At 48.9% G+C, this 27,222-nt stretch overlaps 2 protein-coding genes across 2 annotated transcripts in view; one reads left to right on the forward strand and one right to left on the reverse strand.

The window, feature by feature from the left end:
- Nucleotides 1–27,222, reverse strand: part of LOC147699012 (importin subunit alpha-5) — a 270,809-nt gene that overhangs the window by 219,716 nt on the left and 23,871 nt on the right. The window lies entirely within an intron of this gene.
- The window catches only part of NDC80 (NDC80 kinetochore complex component), a 288,742-nt gene continuing 273,526 nt past the window's right edge, over nucleotides 12,007–27,222 (forward strand). The window contains exon 1 of the mRNA XM_086935612.1: nucleotides 12,007–12,117. The gene's annotated coding sequence lies outside the window, so the exon portion shown is untranslated. The remainder of the gene's footprint in view (nucleotides 12,118–27,222) is intronic.

Genomic DNA, 27,222 nt, shown 5'->3' on the forward strand with positions numbered 1-27,222 from the left:
TCTGAACTAGTTAAAAAAAAATCTATCTACCTAAAGCAAACTGGTGAAGTGTTATTCTTGTCCTTCTAGAACACTAGAGATCAGAGCAGCTCATGGATCACACCAATAGTGGAATGGAGGAGGTGTGTTGTCCAGCAGTTTAAGAAATGCTGATCAAGATTCTCAGTAGAACCTATACTAAACAGAATCCAGTAAAATGCAACCAATATTTTGAGACCTACAGAGCAGAGTCAATAGATCAAATATGAAAACATTGCTTTTTATAGAAACTTCAAATCTGAATCAATTTTTCATGAGAATCGGTTCTAAAGAGGTGGGTGGGCTTTCCACTCCCACTCTCCAGAGAGCAACAGAAAGTGCAATCGAAGACAATTGAGTGAGTCGCCTTCGTTTATCCAGAGACCCTCAGAGCAGGGGCGCCGCCTCCAAGTGGGCCTCGGAGCGTCGCACCATTGCTTTCTAGCAGTGCGAGAAGCAGAAACGCAAAATGGTATAAATGCCATTTTATGTTTCTGCTTCACGCACTGTGAGAAAGCAGAAGAAGGGCCTGCCTGGTTGGGGGCGGCGGGTGGGCAGGCCTGGGAGGAGTGGCTAGCCCAATGTTATGGGGGCTGACTGTTTCGTCGGCCTCAGTGCCGACCAAACCAGTCATAGCGCACTTTGTTTAATCCATGTAGGCTGCAGCGCGGCCTGCATGGAGAAAACGGCCTCCCCATAGATGCCTGCATGGACGGCGTCCTACACAATCAACGCTGTTTATTAAATTAACCCCCTTCCCTCCCCCACCCCCCGGGAATCATGCCGGCCACGACTGCCTTAGAGAGGTGTCGAGGGGTGAAGGGATGGGGACATAGGATGTGCAGGCACTGCTAACAACCATATTGCTCCAAGAGACCAGTGCAGACCTATGGTTCCAGCAATTATACCAATGCATGGACTCCAATGCAGACCCAAAGTATACCCGAGCCTTATCTTTGAGCTGACAGCGGCTGCCGGCATAGTGCCTGATCCCATGACCTCTGCGAGAGAGGAGAGCTCGGCCCACAGAAGAAAGGTGGGGGTGTGGAAGGTCCAGGGGTCTGCAACCTTTTCTATAGCGAGAGCTACTTGTGCTCAAGAAAAATCCTCTCGAGCTACCAACAAATGTTTTTACAGTACAATAGTGACCATATATGTTAGCTTTACAGTAGTGACCACCCTTAGCAGGATTATCCATAGTGACCAACCAATTCTTCAGGCAACCAAGAGCTTTAAGTGCAACCTTTAGTCTTCATCAGACTATCAGTTTCTGAAAATCTACATATTGTTTGCCATTTCGGGCAAACAAAAAACAATTTCATAGATGAAAAATCTTTCCTGAAAATATAAAATGATTTCTTTGAAAGTAGGTTTTAATTTGTAACTACACATCACCCAGACATCGGCTTGGCATTTTCATCACATACTGACCTGTACAAATCGATCTCATAGGCCATGGATGTTTAGGGTAACTTCATCAATGCTATTGTATGCTTACAATGCCCACATTTATACCATGGCCAGCATTGTGCCAAGAATGGACAAGATAATGGCAAGGATGCCCACGGTATTACGAAAAGGTGGTGTGGGGGGAACATTACGTCAGGGATGGCTAAAATTAGGCCAATCAAGCTCTTAATCTAGGTCAGTGATTGCTGTCAGTAGGACAGCACTAGACCAAGAATGCCCAAAATATATCAAGGATGACCATTATTGTGCAATTACCACTGTCATTCCAGGACCAGAAACAATTGTGCCAGGGATGAACCCCCTGTGATGGGTGCACCATTACTTTTGGTGAACTTTAACACCAGGCATACCTTCATTGATCAATTTGGTTTTTAAGGAGGGACACACGCAGACACATACACAAAGTATGCACACATGTGCGCACACACACACACACACACACACACACACACACACACACGCGCACTTGAGGCTCTTAACTGTCTCAGCTCTGGACTCAAACTGTGTTCTCCTCAGTTCCTGGGCTAAACAAAACAATAAATAAATAAAGTCACACATTTTCACTCTGGCTTCAGCAGTCCCACACGGAGTACAGAGGTACTTAAGAAGAGGCCAATGCAAAAATAAAGCTAAAAAGAGAAAAAGGCATCTGGAACAACCATATGCTTCTGGGGAGAAGAGTGAGCGCATGTGAATCTAAAGCACTACATGCCACAACCCAAACAGCTGCTCACAATGTAGCTAACATCTGCAGCTCATGGTATGTTTAATTGTAGATACGCATGCTGTGCATAGACGCAACACCAATAGCTTAAACTTTAATAATGCGAGACCTATTGCATTGCAAATGCTTGTTTTAAAAATACCACAGACCTACTAGAGGATTTATTTTTTAGTTGCTCTCAGGCAACGCTTCATCTGGAGTAACATGTGTATAACAAAACATGTTTTTGTAAAGTGCACGTTCACCCAGAAGGGTATCTTGTTGCTGAATAGCAGATGTTTATTGTTACCCAACTCAATGGTACTGATATTACCGGCCTCGGAAGGATGAAAGGCAGAGGGGACCCGGCAGGATTTGAACCTGTGGCCATGAGGGCGACACAGGCACCTACAGTGGACGTGTTAGTCCCCTAAGCCACCAGACCTGCTAATAGAAATGAGGAGAAGTTAGTCTCCATGCCTATTCACTTCTTGGTCTCTGCCTGGGATGTTCCACCAAAATAGGTGGTTCTGCCACATGTCAAGTCAATCCTTGGCCTCTAGTTGGACCATAACTCTTGGGAGAGGGGATTCCAGTGGCTTAAGAGGGGGCAGACTAATGTATACACATGTAACGGCTGCAGGTCATTCTCTATATCAGTTCAATCATCGCCCTGTAAGGAGAGGCATAGCCCCCAACATGGCTTCCTAAACCTCGATGCCAATTACATTCTTGCTATTTTAGCTCAGGAATATCTTTCAGGAGGTAGGTAGTATAAGGGTATAGATTCAGTCCAGTCTTTTTGCCCATTTAATCTATGGCTTCTCTCCAGGAAGGTCAACTTGATGGATCGAGGGTGTGATTTACTTCCTTGCTACCAATCACTGTCTTTGCAGCAATCATATTTAAGGGTAAGATGAGATCATTGTTTACAACCGCCACCATTACATGACTTGGCTCTCCCTGAAGGGATACACTTTTAAAGGTGAACCATTCAATATGAGGCCCCTCTGTAAGTGATGACATGAAGAAGTGAAAGGCCTCGATATACAACCAAGCTGTCAAATTAACTCCCACAAGACCCCGAGCCAGGCCAGAAGCAGAGGCACTCTGGGTAAATGCAGGTTTCCTGTAAATCCTTAATTAGAAATTAGGGACTTAGAAACAAATCGAGCTATTATTTCACCTGACATTTCACTGCAGGCTGTAAAACTGTCTCTTGTTGAGGAAACGCATTAGAGGTATGTGCACCAACCAGACCGCACAAGGGGCGCTGGAAACTCGCAATGACTCATTGCCAGTGCAGCGCTCGCGCGGCCCCTGCCCCCTCGGAAGGGTCCGAGCTGGTCATTACCCAAAACAATGTGAAGCTCAAGGAAGCAGCCGGCAGAGGCGCATCGGTTTCAAACCATGAAAACCAAACATACCTGTAAGAGAGATAGGGAGGTCACGTGAGCAGACCACTCGCGCCTGCGGCCGGATTACTGAGCGAGCTCTGTCTGGTGCAACCGCCCGTCAAAGGCATCCAAGCAGCAAGCACTTCTCAAACAAAAAAGTAATCAATCAGAAATTAAAATGTCCCTCATTCATAAAACATACTCTGGGTTTCAAGCTACATGTTGCAGCTGCAGTCTAACAAAACGACTACTTGAGGAACCTCATGACCAAAACCTAATGTAAATACAGAGAGAGGAAAAGGAAATAATCCTCAAAATGACACGATCTTGCCAAGCAACTGCAAACCAAGAACAAACGTCACTGAAGAAAAAAAAAACAAGGCCGCGAGTGGTGCGCGCCCAACAGCGAGCCATATGTTTTCAACTATCACGCCAGTGTCTGGGCACGATAATTGAAACCACGTGGGCTTTGGTGCACGTAACAGACACAATAGGCCATGGGCAGGGCAATGTGCCTGCCTTTGGCCTATTGGGTGCCGTTTAAAAAAAAACACGCACTCAAACCCAATAACGGAAGCCAAAAGGAAAAGCACACGCACCAGCATGTGCAATTCCAGGCTCTGTTTTCAAACCCCGGACAAAAGGACTCTCGCCTGCGCGAGCAGTGCTGTGCACTGCATCGCTAGGGGAGAGCCCTAAAAAGGCATCGGGAGCAACCATATGCTTCTGGGGAGAAGGGTGAGCGCATGTGAATCTAAAGCACTACCTGCCACAACCCAAACAGCTGCTTACAATGTAGTTAACATCTGCAGTTCATGGTATGTGTAATTGTAGATACGCATGCTGTGCATAGACTGAAATGCATTTCTCCCCCAAGCGGTTGCTAGCCAGAGGATGCATGACTAGAAAAGGGTACAAAGTACAGCCAGGCCAACGTTGGCCCACACAGTAATGTTTAGCCAATGTGTGTGTGGAGTAGCCCATGTGGCTGCTTTGCAGATGGCCGCTATAGGGGTTTTACCCAAAAAAGCAATAGAGGCCCCTTTTTCATAGGTATAATGGGTTCTGGGACGGGCAGGCAAAGGTCAATTGGCTTTGGCATAACAGATATGAATACATTTGACTAACCAACATGCTAATTCGGGTTTGGAAAGAGCATGGCCTTTACGTGGGACCTTTTGGGGTCGAGTCAATGGAGAGCCCTCTGCTTCTGGATTTGGATAAACAGAACACTGGAAGTTCTATAGTGTGGGTAAAGTAGAAAGAGGAGACTACCTTAGGGAGGAAACTAAGGGTAGTTTGGAGGACTATTCGACCTTGTGGACTTGGATGAAAGGCTCTTCCAGGGTTAAAGACTGAATCTCACTCGCACATCTGTAAGAAATGATGGCGACGAGGAAGGCTACCTTCCAGAAAAAAAATTGTAAGGGAAAAGAGTGTAGGGGCTTGAATGGAGTATCCATGGATCTTGTAAGGACAACATTAAGGGTTCATAACAGGGCCATTGGCTTGACTTGCTGGACTCCCTACATAAAGGCCTTGATGACACGGACCCTAAATAGTGAGGTACAATCCCCGTTCTGAAGGTAGCTGGAAACTGCAGCCAAGTGAAACCTGAAAGAAGTGTAGGAAGGGCCTGAGGCCTGCTGGTAAAACAGATAGATTATGCAGAACGGCTGTATGTAGAAGGTCAATGTGCCTGTGGAGACAGTAGTGAATGCACATTTCCATTATGCAGCATAGCAGGGGCCAGTGGAGGGGCTATGTGCTTACTTGAGGAGGACCATGAACTCCAGGGGAATGTTAAGGTAACCAAATTCTTAGATCTAGAAGGCTTGAACTCTTGCTGGACTGGGGAAGACTCTACTGTAGTTGAGGAATGCCACTAAGAAGGCATGGGGCTAGAGGTTGGATTGATGGTGAACCCTTGACCGTAAGGATCGTGGTGGCCTGGTGGGGAGCTAAGCAATGGGGTTCAGTTGCGATCTTAATCAGCCAGCCGTGGAGGTAAGAGAAGATGTGAATGCTGGGTCGCCTGAGGTGCAATGGCCATGAATGCAAGGCATTTAATGAACACTCTGGGGGCAAAAGGCGACCCGAAAAGGAGGCACTCTGAACTGATAATGCTGACCACTTACCATTAACTGGAGGAAACTGCGGTGAGCGTGGTGAATCGGATGTGAAAGTAGGCGCCCTTGGAGTTATTATCCCCCTGTAGACCTATCGGAAGTAGCTGCAGAGAGTGGTCTACTGTGGTTGTTGCCCCTAAAAAAATGTTGGGACCTCGTGAGAGGGTCTTGGAGCCGCCATGGTATTGAGATCTCAAACAGGAGCTGCGGGCAGATGGTGTGTGCAAAGCTCCCATGGCCCTTTGCAGTATCTGTGATTTTTTATTCTCCAGCATTTGGTCAATCTGTGGTCTGAAAGGGTGCTCTCCATTGAAAAGCACTTTGAGCAGATGCTTTGGCTTGAAGTCGGATATACGCAGCCAGGCGTGTCAACCTATGAGGTCACTGGATTGGATACTGTGCGCTCCTGTGTCAGCAGTAGAGAGCACCTTGGATGGTGGTGTTGGAACAGAGATGGATTTGAAAACTAGTGTTGCAAGGTGAAAGTACGGAACACACTCAGTTATGGTCTCTGGAGTCCTAAGACCTGTTCACAAGAGCTAGCACAATTTTATCTGGCTTAGGGGATCACGGTGGAGAGGTGCACTTAAGCTGTGAAACGGAGCTGTCAATAAGGCTTGCAGTGTTGGAGGTGGTTACCTTAGCCAAAAGGTGTGAGCGGTGCGAGTGGAGCAAAACCCTCTGGAAACAGAACAAAGAGTCGGCACTGGGCCAGGTCGTTCAGCCAGTGAAGGATGGCTGCCACAGGTGCAGAGCTTACCTCCTCTCTTCGTGGAATCCTGCCTGGTCATTGAAACTGGTATCTTCTTGGCATAATATCGAATCAGAGGTTCTGGTGTCTGGGGTGCCCTTAAATCCTAGAATTAGGGGGTATCAGTGGGTATGAGAACTAGTAGTCAATGGGCATCTAGTCCTGCTGCTAATCTGCCCCAGCAGTGACAACATCCTGTGGGTGTAGGTCACTAAAACTAGTCAGAAACCTTTTTTCAGCCTTAGTTCAAGTAGGCCAGAACTATCTTCAGTCGTACACCTCCGCTGTCAGGTCCAAGGCTGTGGTCAGCCTTGTGGAGGTGGACGCCTCCTGCATAGCGAATTTCCAGCTGGCCCGCGAAAAACAGTGCCTGCGGCAAGGGAGGCTTTGTCCTTAAGTGGGGGACAGTTCCTTTGTCCAGTGGGGTCAGTGAAGCCTTTGAGGCTCGCCGCCACACTGGTATAATTCACTAGCCATCATGCATGTGTGGGTGGAGGCTCACCTCCTGCTCACACAGGTCCTTTGTCTCTGACCTCTGGGAGCAGCACACACTTGCCAGCATGAGGTCAGCCTTGCGTCTGGGCGGCAAAGCTTCGAAAAAGCCCACCAAGGAATGAGAACACTGGTTAAACTAGGTGGGCTCTGTCTAAATGGCCACCTGGGTACATGCTGGTTGAACCTCACCACTACTAGTGTGACAGGGGTTAAAAAGCACAGTTTTTGACACTAAAGAAATCAGCCGGGCTATCATGGTGCTCGTCATAGAGGTAGTGTGCTAATGCCAGCCCATGGTAACTTGTATACCGCCGGTCACTTGAGTTAGAATTACGGTTAGACGGCTACCACAGGGCAGTTTATGCTTGCACATATACTTCTACACATACAATATAATGTACCCTGCCTCCAGGGCTATAGGAGGCCTACCTTAGGAGTGTCTGAAATTAAATGCAGTGAGGTGATCCAGTCACACATGGTGTGTGCAGGGTCAAACTCGAGCATGCGAACTGCTCATACTGGGCTGACATGGCAGACCGGCATACTTCAACTCAAGTCACTCAGGGTGGCACAATACATGCTACAGCCCTGGTACCTCTTTTACATCCCTACCCTGGGTACTACTGGTACCATACACTAAGGCCTTGCAGGTGGGGGAGAGACCATCCAAAAAGGGCACTTTACAATTGCGGAGCTACATGCTTACCAGCTACGTCGATCTTGTTCTCCCGGGTGAGACGCATCCCCTGTGCACGGAGCGTTTGCATGCTGGGGGATCATCTTAGACATCTTGTTCACTTAACAGATCTGGAGTGTCATCTTCCTGTCATTGCGCCATGGAGACGGACGAGAGTTGCCAGTCTCGACAGTATCAGAGTCTTGTTTCAGACACTGGGACAAGCGTCACAGAAGGACTCTTTGTGCTCCTGAGACAAAGGTCTACCCATGGATACTAGGTGTGACACTGTGGGCAATTTGACAGGAAAAAGGCCCTGAGAGGGGTGACAGTCTGTAGTCTAACCAGATGAGAGAAGCATGACAAAAAGGGGAACACAATGACTGTAGAATATCAATGGATCTAGCGGATCCGAATGGGCCCGAAGATCACATCTGAGGCACCAACTTGGAGCTCAATGAAACACGTTTGAAACGGACAGCAGAAGAAAACAAAAAAAAAGAATCTAGCAATAGAGCCGATGCCTATGCTCATTTTCACTAATAGGTGGAGTCGCTATATCTTGTGACTAAGAATTCTTGGAAGAAAAACAAGTTCCACACGTCCAAGCCCAACACTAGATGAGAAGAGTAAGCACAGCATGAGTATCTACAGCTACACATGCCAAAAAGAGTTATACAAGCATATAGATTTGTACACTACACCATACACTGTCAATATATAGAGCACGTACACACACACACAATACATGCATGGCCTGCTATGAACAATCTGGGGTGCCTGGAAGAGCAGACCAGGTGTACCACTGAAGAATGGGAAGTGAAAACAGGCTGGAGCATTGTGCAATGGCATAGGTCTGATGCAGCGTGAATACAGGCTGACAAGAATGGGATACACTAGCATTGAAGTGCAAGGCATACAGTCTTGTCCGTCTGAAAAGACACATACTAAGTGCATTCATGTTACAAATGCAAATTAGAGAGTCTTTAGAAAGTGCACAATCTGGTATATTTAGAATGGCACAGCACACACCCCTGAGCTCTTCATGAAAGGCAAACAGCAATATGGTCTCTTTGGGAGGGGCAATGGCAGATGACTGGCAATTGTTACCTTGGCATCTGCTGGGAAGGGCAGGCCCTTCTTGCTAGTGTAATGTTTCGGTATTGGCTGTCTGCACTTAGTCACCAACTTCACTATACTCTGCAAGGGTAGACTATGAGGTGTCTGAATAAGGAGTCACTTAGACTACTACAGGGACAATCAAAGAGTTACTTGAATCGAGAAGAAAGGAAATGGCACCAGGCAAATAATTTGCCCCACAAGATTGTTTAATGCCTCAGCATAAACCTCAACACAAAAGACAGTACCACTTGTAGTTGGGGAGCAAGGCATCAACATGTCCTCACCCCACTTCCTCCTCAAGCAATTAACATGCCCCTTCTTGTAATCCAGCATGTAGGCATATGGCACTGGGTCACCTGCTACTGTCGGAGGCTGCGCCCCCTCTCCCTGCTTACCAAGTTCTCGTACTGCCTCCAGCAGCTTCTACGGAACCTCGAAGCCAGTCATCACTGCCCCTGACCTAGATGGTCCTCATCACAGTGAGCATGTGCGGGTATAATTTGGAAATGGTTAGAGGCTCAGGGAAATATGTATTTTCTGGTTTGTTTAGGGAGCGAATTGTTGGCTATTTTCAAACCAAAAACTTGATGGCATAACATATCTGAAAAAGAAATATTAACCTTAGTAGCGCTCACCCCCGCAGTGCACACCAGTCAACCATAATAGGGACAAACAGCAAACCTCTAAGGTCTCAAGACAAGGTTCTGTTAGCACAAACTGCGTCCTCTCAACTGCACTAAAATGTTTCTGTGTTTAATCAAATTCCTTTGCTTGCAGAACTGGGCACAGCAGATCTAAGACTGGTTGGGATGGGAAAAAGCTGACTTGGAGAGAAGTACTAAAAGTATAGTCTTTCCCCCATCTGGTAAAATCTTTAGATTTGTTAAGCATTAACATCCTGGTTGGGTCTTGGGGTAGCTACAATCTCAAAGATTGAAATTATGCACCATGTAACCACTAATTGCCTAGCTTTAAATTGCTCTGCATGTTTAGCAACAAATCCGAAACTTCGATGAAGTATCTCCAACGATATTTGTTTTTAGCTATGGAAATCTCACTTACAGAAAACAGGAGACACTGTCTTTCTGGCACAGCAAAATGTGACAAGAGAATGAATTTAAAGGCAGCTTTATTTATTTCTTGGAGTTTCACTATCCACGAAGAACCAGCTCACGACCCACCAGTGGGTCACGACCCACAGTTTGCAAAACACTGCTCTAGGTTGTGAAATTCTTAACACCCAACATATATTGCTTGAGGGCCAAGAAAACACGTGTTGATGATTTTTATCCCTTTCACAAGTAGCCTCAAGACACTACAGCACTAATTTGACTGCACGTTTCAAGTGCCACAGTGTTGCTGTGGAAAAGAACTGTTGTTGCTACAGCGAAATATGCAGACATAAGTGTTAAGATGTTCAAAATGATATTCATGTATCCCTAATGCAAAGATTTTACTGTCTGAGCGAGCACTCTGGGGAAATACACAGAGCTGTAAGCTCCGCTTACACTGCTTAGTTGTTCCAATATAAAATCATACAAGCATGTTTGCAAAATCTAACAATTTTGTGGTTTATTTACATTTTACATTTCTCCCAGAATGCTCTTAAATATGTGAAATACATGCAGTAGGATGGAAACAAAACTGATTTTTCAATTAAACTACATATTTACAATGTGAAAAAACAAGCAAAGGTTGCAAACAGTTTAGCTTAACTATTAAGTACTTTGCTTGCAAAATAAAATGTTCCCAAAAATATTTGCAACGTGGTAAAAACGGGCAAAAGTTGTACACTGTTCACAGTTTCAAAACTACAATGCGATTTCTATAACATTACTTGGAGTCATCTTTTAATAGAACATGCTGGATGCATGTGAATATTTAAAAGGAAAAGGAAGAAAACTGCCTTAACCTTGCCTGGGAGCAGAACTAAGACTTTCAGAAATGTGCATGTTTCTAGAAGCAGACCTGGAAAAATGAAACAGCTCGAGGTGTATGCCAGACAAACTTGTGAATTCCATTTTCACAGGTGTAATTACTTAAGCATATTGCTCAGGCAAAAATGTGCTACCTAAAAAGCTATTTAAGTTATTTTAACTTTTGATCTCTCGACCCCCCTCCCCCGCCCTCCTGCCCCCAAACCAAGAAACTACTTTGTGTGCAGTCATCTTTTTGGGGGGCCCATACAAAAAAAAAAATCTATTCCTGAATGAAATGAACTACCGTGAACAGGCAGTGCAACCGTTACTAAAGCGGACGGGGACAGGCACAGATTGCCTGTCTGCGCTAGTTCAGATGAGACTAAATTCCTGGCTGGCGGGTAATCGCTTCATTCAGCACTTTAAATAGTCACAATTTCGAAACAAATGCCAGGACTCAACCAGCGATGCTCCAGTGGCCATATAAATCAACCCCTCGATTGGTAACATTTAAAAAAAAAAAAAAATGTAAACGCCAGTCTCACCCAGCCACATGAACGGCAACTCGTTGAGATGCATATAGTTCGCGCTATATAAAACTTTATAAATAAATAAAATTCCACATTATGAAATTTACCTACGATTGACTCAGATTAAACAGTGGGTCTTTAGATTGGTTACTGTACATTATTGATATGAACACACAGCATAATGTGTAGAATACAATAATTGTGTTGGGTTGGCCGAATTGAATCTACTCCAAATTTCCACCATATGTATACTTAAATGAAACGCTTGTGAACCATTCTTGCATATATCTATGATGACCGAGCTTCTATCAATAGGTTGGGTTGCTGGGGCGTGGCCAGCCAAGGCAAGATGGTGGACACACTTTAAAATCCCTCTGCTCAGCAACCCATGATCTGAGGCAAAATCGCCATCAAACGTTCACCAGCAACCCGAGTGAGTAAGTGGCATGGAGCCGTAGTGGAGTCTACTGAACTGACAGCGAGGTGGCAGGGACGCGCTTTGACTGCCTTGAGACTGAGGGCAGCCCGGAACATGAGCCAGAGACCAATGCCTCAGTGGCTAGCCCTCTGGCCGCCTGTGGCGGTCCCTGTGCTTGCCGCCCTGCGGCAGCAGCAGTGAAGAGCGAGGGGAAAGGGGCTATTGCTGTCCAGAGACGGCAGGTAAGAGCGGGGAGGCCACCACCCCCACCCAAAGCTTGTGCTGCCAGTGGCAGACAGCCTCCTCTGCGTTCCCCTCCCCCCCCAGCTAAGTCATAGAGAGGCACAGTGCCCAGAGAGACATTCAGCCCTGGAAATGGTTGGGAGGAGGCAGACCTGAGGTGCCTGCCTCAGGCCAGTGGCACAGCGGAGAAGTGGAGAGGTCGTCTGAACCAGATCGGCGCACCTGGACCTGCTCTGAGGAAGTGTAGTAAGTGTAACTTGCGTACTGTTGTGTATTCTTGATTGAGGACACGCGGCAACCCAGCGATATACTTACAAAAGTTGCCCCACGTTCCTGGGCGATGGTTGTGTTAGACGGCAGTTTCTGTGGCGTGGGATTCTGGCTAGCTGCTCTGGGAGCGTTGTGGGCTGCTGCATTACAATAAACCTCTATGGATGATCACACAGCCTCCGACTGAATCCATTTCAACAATTTGGCGATGACCAGATCTTGCCTTGCACTACACCAGCCCACCGACGGTAAGCCAGACACCAACAGTTTAGTGGCCGCATTGGAGTCTCCTCACCTTGCCAGCAGGTCGGTTATATCAGCGGTTAACTTCCACCGTGCCGCACACGCCAAAGCCTTTTCAGAAGTCTCCCCAACACTTCTTGAGTTCTTCCAAATCTATTTACTTAGTCCTTGGGACTAGCACTACTTAGCCTCGCGGAGCCCCGTTGCAAGCCCCCTCTCTGCATGCGTTCTCTAGCACGCTATCCCTCCTTGACATGACCTCACATGATGTCCAACGTGGTGGCCATCTTGGTGCAGTTTATCCTTCATAACTACACAGATAGTCTACACTTCGCAGGAAATCTCTTTTCCTACATCGTGAAGTCTACACATCTGCCAGGAAGTCTATTAACTGTTTCTGCTCATCACTGCGCACTAATTATCAACAAGTAAAAAAAATTACAAAGAATATATATATATATTTTTTTCTCTTCATTTTACATTTTGCTAATTTTAGTATAAAAAGGCTGGTTACATTATCCGCAACATGGCAGCCCCTCAGCAAATCACCCGACCGCCTCCTTTTTTAGCCAAACCAGTTAAACCAGCTATCAAGTGGTCAGAGTGGCTCAGATGTTTTGAAAATCATCTTGTGGCGATCAACGCTGGCAAATACAATCCTCAGAGAAAATTTGCCCTATTTGGCAGTCTTAGATTTTCTGCCCAATAGATATTCGATAATTTACCATGCATTCAAGCTCCTGCTAGTCGTTCTGGTGATTCACAACAGAACACTTATATTGAGGATCTTGAGTGTTTAAAAAAACTATTCGCATCGGAACCCATCATGTTAGAGTGTGTCAATTTCTTCAAGAGCAAACAGGCAGAAGGTGAAAGTGTGGAGGAATATGTTACAGAACTCAGACTATTCGCTTCCACCTGCGCATTTGGTCTCACTGTCAACACCAGTCAGTCGGTATTTAGCTGTGCCTCACGGAAAATACAAGAAAGAATAATAAGTTGCGGACACCCTACCCTTGATGAGGCTATTGACTTTGTGAAAAGCATGGAACGTTCGCTCATTTTCACCAAGGCTCTGCACGGCAATGCTTTAGTCAGCATCCTGACAACCGAGGACAATACTCAAGCTGATCACATATGTGCTGTGAACAATAAGTGCAAGAGTATCAAAGCTACTCAGTGCAAAGCTGGATCTTTTTGTTTCAGATGTGGGTCCAAGAGTCACATTGGCAGCTTTGTAGGATGTCCAGCTTCAGGAAAACATCGTCTCTTTTGCAAGAAATTAGGATATTTTCAGTCAGTGTCCGGAATAATAAGAACACCATAAGAGTCAGCTCTATTGACACACAAGTGGATGAATGTAATGACTCAATGAGTAACGTAGTCTTAACGACAGAGTAACTCTGCAAGTGTTCCAATCAAACGTCCCACTTGTGAGGCAAGCATCGATGGTGTAACTACGCATATGATGGCAGACTCTGGCTCCCCTGTTACCAATTTGAGAAATACCACATTGCACGAACTCTGGGAAAGAGAACTGTCTCCCATTGACGTCAACCCAATGGAATTTGGTGAAAAGGACATTGACATGCTGGGATTCATTTCTGCTAATCGAGTTTGCTTGGGTAGAGAAACTGTGACAAAAATGTACGTGGCTGTCAGAGGTAAGAATATTATTAAGTGGCGGGATTTAGCAACAAGCACTGGCGTTGCCAATAGGTCTCGCAGTAGGAAAGTTGGAGCTATTGGTTTTGTAAATGACAAAGCCCTTTATGTATTTAAAATGATAACCAAAGTGAAAGGCATTGTTATTTGCAATTGTAATGGCTCCAACTGTCGTACTGCGAGACCTATTGGCAACGTGAGTGGTTTTTCGTGTGTGAGTGGCGTTGTGTGTGTGAGTGGCGTTGTGTGTGTGAGTGGCGTTGTGTGTGTGAGTGGCGTTGTGTGTGTGAGTGGCGTTGTGTGTGTGAGTGGCGTTGCGTGTGTGAGTGGCGTTGCGTGTGTGAGTGGCGTTGCGTGTGTGAGTGGCGTTGCGTGTGTGAGTGGCGTTGCGTGTGTGAGTGGCGTTGCGTGTGTGAGTGGCGTTGCGTGTGTGAGTGGCGTTGCGTGTGTGAGTGGCGTTGCGTGTGTGAGTGGCGTTGCGTGTGTGAGTGGCGTTGCGTGTGTGAGTGGCGTTGCGTGTGTGAGTGGCGTTGCGTGTGTGAGTGGCGTTGCGTGTGTGAGTGGCGTTGCGTGTGTGAGTGGCGTTGCGTGTGTGAGTGGCGTTGCGTGTGTGCGTGGCGTTGCGTGTGTGCGTGGCGTTGCGTGTGTGCGTGGCGTTGCATGTGTGCGTAGTTGAGTGGCGTTGCGTAGTTGAGTGGCGTTGCGTAGTTGAGTGGCGTTGCGTAGTTGAGTGGCGTTGCGTAGTTGAGTGGCGTTGCGTAGTTGAGTGGCGTTGCGTAGTTGAGTGGCGTTGCGTAGTTGAGTGGCGTTGCGTAGTTGAGTGGCGTTGCGTAGTTGAGTGGCGTTGCGTAGTTGAGTGGCGTTGCGTAGTTGAGTGGCGTTGCGTAGTTGAGTGGCGTTGCGTAGTTGCGCGGCGTTGCGTAGTTGCGCGGCGTTGCGTAGTTGCGCGGCGTTGCGTAGTTGCGCGGCGTTGCGTAGTTGCGCGGCGTTGCGTAGTTGCGCGGCGTTGCGTAGTTGCGCGGCGTTGCGTAGTTGCGCGGCGTTGCGTAGTTGCGCGGCGTTGCGTAGTTGCGCGGCGTTGCGTAGTTGCGCGGCGTTGCGTGTGTGAGTGGCGTTGCGTGTGTGAGTGGCGTTGCGTGTGTGAGTGGCGTTGCGTGTGTGAGTGGCGTTGCGTGTGTGAGTGGCGTTGCGTGTGTGAGTGGCGTTGCGTGTGTGCGTGGCGTTGCGTGTGTGCGTGGCGTTGCATGTGTGCGTGGCGTTGCATGTGTGCGTAGTTGAGTGGCGTTGCGTAGTTGAGTGGCGTTGCGTAGTTGAGTGGCGTTGCGTAGTTGAGTGGCGTTGCGTAGTTGAGTGGCGTTGCGTAGTTGAGTGGCGTTGCGTAGTTGAGTGGCGTTGCGTAGTTGAGTGGCGTTGCGTAGTTGAGTGGCGTTGCGTAGTTGAGTGGCGTTGCGTAGTTGAGTGGCGTTGCGTAGTTGAGTGGCGTTGCGTAGTTGAGTGGCGTTGCGTGGCGTTGCGTAGTTGCGCGGCGTTGCGTAGTTGCGCGGCGTTGCGTAGTTGCGTGGCGTTGCGTAGTTGCGTGGCGTTGCGTGTGTGAGTGGCGTTGCGTGTGTGAGTGGCGTTGCGTGTGTGAGTGGCGTTGCGTGTGTGAGTGGCGTTGCGTGTGTGAGTGGCGTTGCGTGTGTGAGTGGCGTTGCGTGTGTGAGTGGCGTTGCGTGTGTGAGTGGCGTTGCGTGTGTGAGTGGCGTTGCATGTGTGCGTAGTTGAGTGGCGTTGCGTAGTTGAGTGGCGTTGCGTAGTTGAGTGGCGTTGCGTAGTTGAGTGGCGTTGCGTAGTTGAGTGGCGTTGCGTAGTTGAGTGGCGTTGCGTAGTTGAGTGGCGTTGCGTAGTTGAGTGGCGTTGCGTAGTTGAGTGGCGTTGCGTGGCGTTGCGTAGTTGCGTGGCGTTGCGTAGTTGCGTGGCGTTGCGTAGTTGCGTGGCGTTGCATGTGTGAGTGGCGTTGCATGTGTGAGTGGCGTTGCATGTGTGAGTGGCGTTGCATGTGTGAGTGGCGTTGCATGTGTGAGTGGCGTTGCATGTGTGAGTGGCGTTGCATGTGTGAGTGGCGTTGCATGTGTGAGTGGCGTTGCATGTGTGAGTGGCGTTGCATGTGTGAGTGGCGTTGCATGTGTGAGTGGCGTTGCGTAGTTGTGAGTGGCGTTGCGTAGTTGCGAGTGGCGTTGCGTAGTTGCGAGTGGCGTTGCGTAGTTGCGTGGCGTTGCGTAGTTGCGTGGCGTTGCGTAGTTGCGTGGCGTTGCGTAGTTGCGTGGCGTTGCGTAGTTGCGTGGCGTTGCGTAGTTGCGTGGCGTTGCGTAGTTGCGTGGCGTTGCGTAGTTGAGCGGCGTTGCGTAGTTGAGCGGCGTTGCGTAGTTGAGCGGCGTTGCGTAGTTGAGCGGCGTTGCGTAGTTGAGCGGCGTTGCGTAGTTGAGCGGCGTTGCGTAGTTGAGCGGCGTTGCGTAGTTGAGCGGCGTTGCGTAGTTGAGCGGCGTTGCGTAGTTGAGCGGCGTTGCGTAGTTGAGCGGCGTTGCGTAGTTGAGCGGCGTTGCGTAGTTGAGCGGCGTTGCGTAGTTGAGCGGCGTTGCGTAGTTGAGCGGCGTTGCGTAGTTGAGCGGCGTTGCGTAGTTGAGCGGCGTTGCGTAGTTGAGCGGCGTTGCGTAGTTGAGCGGCGTTGCGTAGTTGAGCGGCGTTGCGTAGTTGAGCGGCGTTGCGTAGTTGAGCGGCGTTGCGTAGTTGAGTGGTGTTGCGTTGTTGCGTGGCGTTGCGTAGTTGCGTGGCGTTGCGTAGTTGCGTGGCATTGCGGCGTTGCGTAGTTGCGCGGCGTTGCGTAGTTGAGTGGCGTGGCGTAGTTGAGTGGCGTGGCGTAGTTGCGTGGCGTTGCGTAGTTGCGTGGCGTTGCGTAGTTGCGTGGCGTTGCGTAGTTGCGTGGCGTTGCGTAGTTGCGTGGCGTTGCGTAGTTGCGTGGCGTTGCGTAGTTGCGTGGCGTTGCGGCGTTGCGTAGTTGCGCAGCGTTGCGTAGTTGCGCAGCGTTGCGTAGTTGCGCAGCGTTGCGTAGTTGCGCAGCGTTGCGTAGTTGAGCGGTGTTGCGTAGTTGAGCGGCGTTGCGTAGTTGAGCGGCGTTGCGTAGTTGAGCGGCGTTGCGTAGTTGAGCGGCGTTGCGTAGTTGAGCGGCGTTGCGTAGTTGAGCGGCGTTGCGTAGTTGAGCGGCGTTGCGTAGTTGAGCGGCGTTGCGTAGTTGAGCGGCGTTGCGTAGTTGAGCGGCGTTGCGTAGTTGAGCGGCGTTGCGTAGTTGAGCGGCGTTGCGTAGTTGAGCGGCGTTGCGTAGTTGAGCGGCGTTGCGTAGTTGAGTGGTGTTGCGTTGTTGCGTGGCGTTGCGTAGTTGCGTGGCGTTGCGGCGTTGCGTGGCATTGCGGCGTTGCGTAGTTGCGCGGCGTTGCGTAGTTGAGTGGCGTGGCGTAGTTGATTGGCGTTGCGTAGTTGAGTGGCGTTGCGTAGTTGCGTGGCGTTGCGTAGTTGCGTGGCGTTGCGTAGTTGCGTGGCGTTGCGTAGTTGCGTGGCGTTGCGTAGTTGCGTGGCGTTGCGTAGTTGCGTGGCGTTGCGTAGTTGAGTGGCGTTGCGTAGTTGCGTGGCGTTGCATGTGTGAGTGGCGTTGCGTAGTTGCGTGGCGTTGCGTAGTTGCGTGGCGTTGCGTAGTTGCGTGGCGTTGCGTAGTTGCGTGGCGTTGCGGCGTTGCGTAGTTGCGCAGCGTTGCGTAGTTGAGTGGCGTTGCGTAGTTGCGTGGCGTTGCGTAGTTGAGTGGCGTTGCGTAGTTGCGTGGCGTTGCATGTGTGAGTGGCGTTGCGTAGTTGCGTGGCGTTGCGTAGTTGCGTGGCGTTGCGTAGTTGCGTGGCGTTGCGTAGTTGCGTGGCGTTGCGGCGTTGCGTAGTTGCGCAGCGTTGCGTAGTTGCGCAGCGTTGCGTAGTTGCGCAGCGTTGCGTAGTTGCGCAGCGTTGCGTAGTTGAGTGGCGTTGCGTAGTTGAGTGGCGTTGCGTAGTTGAGTGGCGTTGCGTAGTTGAGTGGCGTTGCGTAGTTGAGTGGCGTTGCGTAGTTGAGTGGCGTTGCGTAGTTGAGTGGCGTTGCGTAGTTGAGTGGCGTTGTGTAGTTGAGTGGCGTTGCGTAGTTGCGTGGCGTTGCATGTGTGAGTGGCGTTGCATGTGTGAGTGGCGTTGCGTAGTTGCGTGGCGTTGCGTAGTTGCGTGGCGTTGCGTAGTTGCGCGGCGTTGCGTAGTTGAGCGGCGTTGCGTAGTTGAGTGGCGTTGCGTAGTTGAGTGGCGTTGCGTAGTTGAGTGGCGTTGCGTAGTTGCGTGGCATTGCGTAATTGCGTGGCGTTGCGTAGTTGCGTGGCGTTGCGTGGTTGAGTGGCGTTGCGTGGTTGAGTGGCGTTGCGTGGTTGAGTGGCGTTGCGTGGTTGAGTGGCGTTGCGTGGTTGAGTGGTGTTGCGTGGTTGAGTGGCGTTGCGTGGTTGCGTGGCGTTGCATGTGTGAGTGGCGTTGCGTTGTTGCGTGGTGTTGCGTAGTTGCGTGGCATTGCGTAGTTGAGCGGCGTTGCGTAGTTGAGTGGCGTTGCGTAGTTGAGTGGCGTTGCGTAGTTGAGTGGCGTTGCGTAGTTGAGTGGCGTTGCGTAGTTGAGTGGCGTTGCGTAGTTGAGTGGCGTTGCGTAGTTGTGTGGCGTTGCGTAGTTGCGTGGCGTTGCGTAGTTGCGTGGCGTTGCGTAGTTGCGTGGCGTTGCGTGGTTGAGTGGCGTTGCGTGGTTGAGTGGCGTTGCGTGGTTGAGTGGCGTTGCGTGGTTGAGTGGTGTTGCGTGGTTGAGTGGCGTTGCGTGGTTGAGTGGCGTTGCATGTGTCAGAGGCTAAATGTAGCACAGGGAGACCTCCAGTGGTAAGACAATCCAAAACAACTTAGAAAACATTTGACAGTATGAAGAGATCAAACTCATGAACAAGCGTGATACACCTAAGCTAAAAATCATGATAAATAACAACACACATTAGAAGTGAAACTGCAAGTACAGAAGGACCAGCTTTGCTTGTTTAAAACTCCCACTTCAGGCAGATGAGTGTAATGTGTAAAGCGTCTTGTGCACATGAGCAGATCGGAGTCTGGAAGCAAATACAAAGAAGAGGAATGACTGAGGCGCATTGGTGTGAAGCACATCAAAGGGCTTCTCCTCCCCTAATTAGCCGTTCTGGGGAAACTGAAAGTACGGCCGGCCTGCGGCCGGCCATGAATAATTAGGGGAGGAGAAGCCCTTTGATGTGCTGGGCTGGCTGGCCCTGAATGCGCGTGCATGTTATCACGTGGTTCACGGGCACTGCAAGAAAACCGCGGCTGAAAGGCCTTTGGTTTGACGAGAAAATAGCCGACTTGAATTCTCCCCATTTCCCATTCCTGCGGAATGGTAAAGGCTCGACCTAAAAATGGGCATTATTCTGAAGCCTGGTTCTGATAATCATTTGTCTTGGGGGATTTACCTGTAAATTACATTGTAAGCTCACAGATCTGGCACAAAGTATTCTTACTCTATTTGATGAACGTATTTTGTGAAGAAGTGGGCAGTGTAAAAGGTTTTGAACATTTCATAAGACTTAAGCCTCATGCTCAGCGTGTGGTTCATAAAGTTAGACCCGCTCCTCAGAGTGAGAGTGAGAGATGAACTCAAAACCATGCTGCAAAGTTTATGCTCTCAGGGAATCATCGAACCATACGACTCCTCACTTTAGGTCGCACCCATCGTGGTGGCGCGCTAAAAGTCTAGAGAAATCAGACTCTGCGTTGATTTGAGAAGGCTTAATGCCAACATTTTCATAGACTGTCATCCCCTCCCTAAAATACATGAGTTGTTGGCCAATTTAGGAAATTCAAAATGGTTATCTTTGATTGATTGGAGGTCTGCCTACCACCAAGTGGCCCTAGATAAAGACTCACAGGAACTCACTATGTTTGTCACACCGTTTGGAGCCTACAGGTACCAGAGATTGCCTTTCGGGTTGGCGTCCGCCGCAAGAGTCTTTCAAAGACTGATTGATCATCCGTTTGGCAACCTCAGGGGTGTACAAGCTTACCAGGACGATGTTCTAATCCACGCTGATACCTTAGAAAAGCATAATCGGTTGGTACATCAAGTATTGGACATTTTCACTCAAAGAAACAAGACAATCAGGAAGGATAAATGCAAATTTGCCACAAACTAATTAGATTACCTGGGTCATACAATATCCAGCTCAGAATAAAACCCAAATTGTCACTCATCAAGGAGGCTAAGGCTCCTACTGACCAGGATGCTTTACGCTCCTTTCTTGGCTTCGCGGAGTACTATGCCAGGTTTGTTACCGAATATGCGAAAGCTGTGGAACCTCCCAAGTCCTTATTAGGAAAAGGAGCTAAGTAAACTTGGTGTCTAGACAAGGAAACAGCATACATTCAAGTCAAAGCACTCATTGAGAAAGCTCCTGCTTTAAGCGCTTTTCAAGAAGGTCTGACTTCTGTTATCACTGTAGATGTGAGTCTGAAGGGTCTTGGGGATATTTTGAGCCAAAGGCAAACAGGTAAAGAAAATACAGTTGCATTTGCCTCACGAGCCCTCAAACAATGCGAGAAACAACATAGCACAATCGAACTGGAGGTTTTAGCTTGTGTCTGGGCTGTACGTCTGGGAAAGTGAATTTATTCTACAAACAGAAAACATGTGCACTAGGGGTTTGTGTTCTAACCGAGCCAGTAACAATTTGTCAGCAATATTAACAAGATTAGAGTCCAAATTGCTAGAATTAGTGTTTGAAGTTAGGCATGTTCAAGGGGTGATTTTTTTTTCCGCGCAGACTGCCTTTCACGTATGCCTGTAGAAGACGTGGAAGAAGGAGATTTTGTGGATGATGTGGTCTGTGTGGCGTCAGTGGATGCCATTAACCTTGATTTGTGTGCAGGTCTGAGTGAATTAGACTGGTTGACTCAGAGGATGAAACCTGGAGCAAAGTCAGAGTATAATGTTCAAGGTTGGCCAGTAAAAAGAATGCTAAGTGGATCATTGAAGTCATTTGCTCAAGTAGCGGATTAACTGCCTCTAGCCAATGGTTTACTTATGAGAGGGGTATTGTACGTACCGCCGACAAAAAAAAAGGTATTCTATCAGTAAACATGCACACCAAAGCCATTTAGGTTCTACCAAAACCATCATGAAAATTAGACAGTACTACCGGTGGCCAGGAATTGATGCCCAGGTGAAGTATTTGATTGATAGGTGCCTTGAATGTCTCATTTCCGACTAACACTGGAAGACACACAACACCCCTTTGCATCCTGTCCAGTATCCTAATGCCTCATGGGAGAAATTGGGGTTAGACTTTTCAGGACCATTCCTTACATTGCCAGACCACATGAAGTACTTTGTACTTTTGATAGACTATCATTCTAAATGGATGTACTTTTCTTTTGTAAAGTCTACAGACTGAGTCAGCTATTGAGGTTTTAAGGCAGGTTTTCTTCATTGAAGTTTCACCCAAACAAGTGGTTACCGATAATGGTTCACATTTTTCATCTGATCGTATGTCCACATTTTTTGTAGAACATATCATACACTTACGAGCGGCTTTGTACGCCCCTTCATCCAATGGTTTGGTCGAAAGGGGCAACAGATTCTCAAGAAAGAGGTGCAAACCGCATTGGCAAGCACCATGGATGTTGAAAAGTTTATTAAACATAAAGTGTGGTGTTATAACACGTCCCCACATTGTATGACAGGCTGAACACCTTTTTCCTTGCTTTGAGGCAGAGAAGCTCACACAAACCTATTACTATGTTGGCTAGATGATCGGATAGACGAGGTTGCCATTTCGAAAGGGAAACTGGTTTCCAAAGTGACACTCTCACAGCATAACATTAAAGAATACTTTGATAAAAACCACAATGTGTCCTTGCAACCAATTACTGTATGTGATTGGGTGATCATAAAGAGTCCTTTAAGAGTCCCAAAGGTCAATCCACTTATTCAATTCCAGTCCAAGTCGAAAGAGCTGGCAAACCTTCTGTATTGCTAGCGGGCAGAGGGTGGTGGAACAAACGTCAATTAGTCAGATTGACGCCTCAGCAAGCCAACATCATTATTGACAGAACTAAACCCGTTTTAGAATCAGACTGCGCAATTAGGGTACAAACATTTTTAACTGGTTTGTGTTTCAGTCTCAACTGCCGGGGGTGTTTATGGTAGTCCCTTTTACCCACTGCCCATTTCAGTCAGCACCTCAGTGTCTAACCCTACTGACACTTCAGTGACAAGGCCCTGCACTATCAAAACTCCTTCGAAATTTGCAGACTTTGTAATGTATTAATTCTTTGCTATTTTTTGCATCTATGCTTATGCCTTTAGTACTACACGATATTGATAACTTGATTGTATAGCCCAAAAAGTTTCTTTTATAATTTTTTCGTTGTAAAGGGAAAGGTGATGTAGTTGTTGTGTATTCTTGATTGAGGACCCGCAGCCACACCGCGTGCCCTCGAATGTTATTTACTTACAAACGTTGCCTCACGTTCCTGGGCGATGGTTGTATTCCACAGCTGTTCCTGTTGCGCGAGATTCCAACCGGCTGCTCTGGGTGCCTCGTGGGCTGCTGCATTACAATAAACCTTGTTGGATGATTGCACCGCCTCCGAGTGAATCCATCTCAACAGGAAGGCGTCCAGGGGGCTAAGGAGGACCACAGGTCTGTGCCATTTGGAGACTATGCGAGGAGGGCAATGAGCAGCCCTTAGACCTCAGTGGCCTATCTGCACACTTCCCAGCAGCCGACAGAGCCTTGCTTCACGCTGGAAAAAAGGTCCCCTTGACCGGCAGCCCATTAAGCTGCCCCCAATCAAGGTGAGATTTGTATCAGGTGGGGGGGGCTCAAATTTTGTACTGGCAGCGGAGATGTGCAAGGCCCTCCACCCTGTGATTTACACACTTCAAGACCAGCGATGTGCGTCTGCGTGGATCCTCCACTCCCCTGTGTGAAGGCCATGCTGTTGCTGAAGGGTGATGATTCTCTGATTGTGTCCTCTTGGCTGAGCCCAACTTGGGGGCTGACCTGGACAGAAGGGCGCGCGGCCATCCCCAATGTCTTTGGAAGAGGACTGGGAATCACTGGGCTCACTACATGTCCGGGGGCCCAGTCGGAGGCCTAGGTGGAGTGAGCAATTGAAGGCCTGATACGTTTCCCTGGGTGACAGACTACCACAGTAGGCCCGAACATCATGCCGCTTGGCAACAGAAGAGAAGGCTACACCTACTGGCAACCCTTGACACCCAAAGCAGGGTTCTTTGCGAGGGGCCATTTGAGATACTACCGGGCACCGCTGGTATATACTATGTTCACATAGCCCGTCCACAAGCAGTACATCTTGCAGGGAGGGCTAGGAACCTGCCTACCCATGAGACAGCGCTAAAAGGAGCACCCAGGTGTGGCTACCCCTACCTAACTATTTCACTGACAGCGCAGACTTAAGGAGCTTGGAATGCTTGTGCCATACTTAGCCCTGATCTCTTGACTGGGTGAGAGTAGTCTGCTTAATTCAGAAACTCTGTCCATCACCACCCCCTGTTTAATTATTTTGTCCACCATAAGCGTGGAAGGGTATACTCAGACGTGAGTCCCTTGCTCATTGCACCATCAGGATTCAAGCAAGCCGGGCCGAAGACGGCTGAAATGCCAGAAACCGGTCCCCGGTAGCTTGTTTCCTTCCCAGTGAAAGAATTGGCTTAGTAGTTTGGTTTGCCCTGTTCCCATGATGCACTGGGCCAGGGACAGACTAATTTGCATATAGCCAGGTTCTGAGCTGGGATGGTGCAGTGAGCTAAAAAACGGTGTTGGATTAAGCCCTGATCTCTTGAATGGGTGAGAGTATTCTGCTTAATTCAGAAACTCTGTCCATCACCACCCCCTGTTGTTTAATTATACTTAGTCAGGGCATGAGGGATGAGGCAGATCCCAACACAATACCGGGCAACCACCACTAAGCAGCACAGTCGGCGGAGCTTGCCTGCTGATACCAGTGAATGGCACATCTATTGGTATTGAGATAGCCTGGATTAGGATGCAGAAGGGGACCCAGAGATGTTTCTAGACCTCTACCAGGGCTGTGCATGAAACCTTGCCTCCCGGACTGTTGGGTGAACAGGGGACTGACAGGTCCAGGTGGGCGGGGCGGGGGGGGGGGGGTGGGGGGGGGTCTGAGTGGGGGGGGGGGGAAGAGTGTTGCGGGGGGGGGGCTGCAACAGGTGACTTCTGTGCCAGTGTGTCCCTGGCCTGGTGCAGCTGTTACTCCCTGAAACCTGGTGGATGGACAGTTTCTTCGGATGATGGGTAGACAAAGAAGCGCAGGCCTCCACCTGGAGAGACTTCCACAAGCAGTGCCGGACTGGTAACCACTCGGGGGAGGGGGTTGTGGGGGGGCTGGGGTTTATGGTGCCACAGAGCTCTTTGCCGGGGCCGGTTTTTGGTATAGGGCCGTTTTTGCAGCTATGCTGCAAAAACAGGCCTGTAACAAAAATGGCCCCCAGGGGCCCAAAAGCGGCCCCCACCCGTGCGGCGCACCAGGGGATTGCCCGGTGCCCGCTATGGCCAGTCCGGCCCTGCCCACAAGCCACTCAGATGTTAAACTGGATAAAATATTGAACCAATCGCAGACACTAGAGAAGAGCTGCGCGGCAGGATTGATGCAGTGGCAATTGGAGTGGGATTGGTAAGCAATGAGCAGATAAAAACTCACTGCTCGTGTTGACCATATGACAAGTGCAATAAATGAATTCTGACCCTGAACAATTGGAACTGGCGGGAAAGGTCTGGTCTCTTACTGCCAAGGTCCAGTAACTTGAAAGTAGGGCGGAAGACTCTGAAGCGCGATCTTGTCACAATATCTGCATCATTGGCTTCCTTGAAGGGGCAGGGGGCTCAGATTCAGTGCAGTTCTTCATGGCCTGGCTAACGCAGGCGGCGACATCTACTCAATGGTTGCCTTATTTTTGTGGTAGAGCGTACCCAACAAGTTCTAGCATGCAGGCCACCAGTGGGGGCTCCCCCCTAGGCCATTGTTGGCCAGACAGATGAATTACAGAAACAAAGAAACCATACTCTACATACCCCGATCAGCAGGCCAAATCCTGTATGAAAATACACACATCTATCTCTTTGCAGATTACACTATGGCAGTGCAGAACCTCCTTCCTAGGAGTAAAGAGGAAGCTACGACAAGTCAGCCTCAGATACTCAGCATGGTTTTCTGCCAAGCTTAAAGTCATGATCAACAATTCCAGCTATTTCTTCACCAAACCGATGGTCAATACGACACGTCGGTCCCGCCTTTGCGGTCATTGAGACTCTGAGCAGACAGGCCTGGGAGGAGAGGCAGGCGCCGGGACTATGAAAATTGAACCGCCCAGGTCCGTGGAGCCCCCATATTGGCACATGCAGAAGGACCAGTACCAGGCACGGTCTACTGCAACTTCCTGGTGGGCTGAGAAACGCTCTACGGCACCTAAGGCCTCCAAGAACACTTTCTGAGACAGTCTCCCTTTATTCCTGAAAAAGGAACCAGACCTGCTCTGCTTTAGGAAAAAACTAAAAACATGTTTTTTTAATCTCTAGGAGCCTTTAGCCCTTGGCCTTATACCTGGCACTGCCCAGTTTTGCTAGCTTGCGCGCCTAGACACCTCGGGGTAGTAGAGCGCATTTATTATACATTTTTATTTCATTAATTCATTTCATTTCACTAGCGTACCTCGATGGACAGTGCCGCATCCTTGGTGCACCCAAATGTAACCCCACTGACACCCAACAACATAATGAGTCCCTAGTAGTCGCCATGGGCGATAACTCATCCAAAGTCTGTCCAAAACCCACTTCTAATATGTCTTCTAACAGGTACTGGCCCATTCTCCTACACTGATTCACCGTTGAGGACTACCATACCCCCGTAACCGCCAAAGGATGTTAAGAGTGCAACCCAAACTGGTGGCCGTGCACTCCACACTGTCTCCCAGTACTTCTGTCTTATTGAAGAAATGGGTATGCTACCATGTCTTCACCTCACTCTCTTAGTTGTGCTTTGTTTAGCAAGGGCATGTATACCGCCCTCCACTTCTCTACTGAAGTCCATTTACAAATGTGTATGATCTGCCGCTTCCCATCCATGGGCCTTTTGGTTACCTGTTTGGATAGCTACCAGTTCTGTGGCCACCCTGGGTTGGGAGTTGAGGGTTCTTCAATCACGCAGTGTGGATTGGCCCAGTCCCCTGCAGAGATCCCTCCACAAAATGGTGCATACAGGCAGGTTCAGGAGGCTCCCTTCTTTCCTTTCCCCCCTCTGCCCCCCCTTCCTTTCTTCCCTTGTATACATCTACATGGCTAGAATGGGTATACCAACGTGGAACGTTCGTGGGTTAGGGACAACAAACACGCGACATGCAGTGAAACAATACATTAAGAGGGGAGGAGCCCAGATAGCGCTTCAACAGGAAGCGCACATCGTTAAAGGGTGAGGAAGTTCGATTACAAGAGCGCTGGTGGGGCTAATGCTACGGCACTATATATTCTAGTTTCAAACAGGTGGCGCTCATGAATCTGGTCAGGGGTCCCATTCCGTTGTCTAGCTGAAGAAATTGACCCAGAGGAACGATGTGCCCTGGTGAAAGGCCAACTTGATAGCAGGCCCATTCCACGTACACACCAAATGCAGCGCAACCAGCCTTCTAAGCACATCTCTCGATTGTCCTCACTAGGTGGGCCTTTGGATTATCAGGGGGGATTTTAACTGTGCCCTTAATCCACAATTAGACTGGTCATAATCCCCCAACCGCCTCCCCGTGGTGGCAGCTTCTAACTACCTTTCACAATGGCTCTCTCAATGATCTCTGCTTGGCAGTTAGCGAGTCCTTAACCAGAGATCAAGGGTATATTCCTATTATTTATCCCTGCATGAGCTACATGTGCGGTTATAGCGTATCCTCAATCACTCCACTATTCAGTTACAGGTCATTGATGCAGGATACCCGGGAAAAACATTTTCCGATCATAATCCACTTCAAGTCCATCTCAGTTGGGGGCGAGGCGACCACCAATCCTTATGTGGC

This window comes from Lissotriton vulgaris, chromosome 8 (genome assembly GCF_964263255.1).
Source record: "Lissotriton vulgaris chromosome 8, aLisVul1.2, whole genome shotgun sequence".
In the NCBI taxonomy this organism is placed as follows: Eukaryota; Metazoa; Chordata; class Amphibia; order Caudata; family Salamandridae; genus Lissotriton; species Lissotriton vulgaris.